This window comes from Chenopodium album, chromosome 2 (genome assembly GCF_948465745.1).
Source record: "Chenopodium album chromosome 2, dcCheAlbu1.1, whole genome shotgun sequence".
Taxonomy (NCBI): Eukaryota; Viridiplantae; Streptophyta; class Magnoliopsida; order Caryophyllales; family Amaranthaceae; genus Chenopodium; species Chenopodium album.
Genome location: NC_137835.1, coordinates 34322682 through 34324009, shown reverse-complemented (window position 1 = coordinate 34324009; position 1328 = coordinate 34322682). Strand labels below are relative to the sequence as shown.

The window sequence follows — 1328 nt, the reverse complement described above, 5'->3', positions numbered from 1 at the left end:
TTAAACATTCCTTTGAGCATCAAATCTAGGTCCAACATTGTTATTAGCAACAAAGTTCACATGTTCATTCTCATTCCCAACATATTCATTACAAGGAACATTAGGGCAAATAGAAGCATCATGGTCATTCAATCCACACAAATCACAAGACCAACATTTTCTAATCATGAAACAAGAAGAAGGAAGAGAGTTAGATGAAGAAGATGTATCTCTCCCCTTAATTTGGGATGGAAAAATCAGTGCTTGTGAGGTCGCGCTCTCAAGCTTATACTTGATAGAAACTACCACCTTTCCTAAGTCCAAAATTTGAGTCGACAAATTGTTGATAGCATTGAGTTGTTCCATTTAGCATCCCATAGTACTACTCTTGTTATCGGCTCCTTCTTACCATCTTGCCATTCCATTTAGTTTCTAACTACATCCTCAATGATATCTATAACCTCTTCCTCGGTCTTGTTCATGATTGGGTCTCCGGCTCCGGCATCAAGACTTGCCCTCCCTTGAGGACCCAAACCGCAATAAAAAATTTGAATGATTAGGTAAGTAGGGATTCCATGGTGAGGACACTCGCGTTGATACTCTTTATATCTCTCCCATGCTTAATAAATGGTTTCACTAGATTTTTGCTTAAAATCTTGAATTAAAGCTCTTGCCTCCGCCGTTTTCTTTTGAGGGAAATATCGGGAAAGGAATTCCTTGGTGACTTCATCCCAAGTTCTCAAAGAATTAGGCTTCACTTCCTTATGTAGCCACTCTTGATCTCTTCCAATTAGAGAGAAAGGAAATATATTGAGCCTTATGAATTCTTGAGCAACCCCGTTCACCTTAATTTTGCTGCAATATTTCTCGAGTTCCTTAAGATTATTCAGGGGGCTCTCATTTACTCCTCCACTATATTGCCGCCTTTCAATCAAAGTTATCATTGCCGGTTTGATTTCAAAGATACTATCCGGGATCAATAATGGAGCAATCCCGCTCTCATACTTGTATGCACCCGGAGTACTCAATTCCTTCAATGAAACCCTTGGGATTTCTCCCATGTTAACTTGCACACATAAACTCAAAGGAAAATATTAGTAACACGGCAACAAATGTAGCCAAATGAGAAAAATCTTTTTGTATATTCGAAATTTAGTGAAACAGACTCAACAACAATAGCAAACAACTACACCATTCCCCGGCAACGACACCATTTTGATCAAGGGTGGAGCCTATGTCGTTGAAAAATAATCTACCGAAATCAAATCAAGTCCAATTCGGAATAAAATACCTTATGTCGCCAACGACAAGAGTTAGCGCTAGACTACAGGCTTAGTACCAGGCGACAT

The 1328-nt window shown here is 39.2% G+C and overlaps 1 non-coding gene across 1 annotated transcript; it reads left to right on the top strand.

Annotated features, from left to right (window-relative positions):
• Nucleotides 1–549: 549 nt before the first annotated feature.
• Nucleotides 550–655, top strand: LOC145607362 (small nucleolar RNA R71). Its single transcript, XR_014105549.1, has one exon. It is a non-coding gene; the product is annotated as a small nucleolar RNA R71 (small nucleolar RNA).
• The last annotated feature ends 673 nt before the right edge of the window (nt 656–1328 follow it).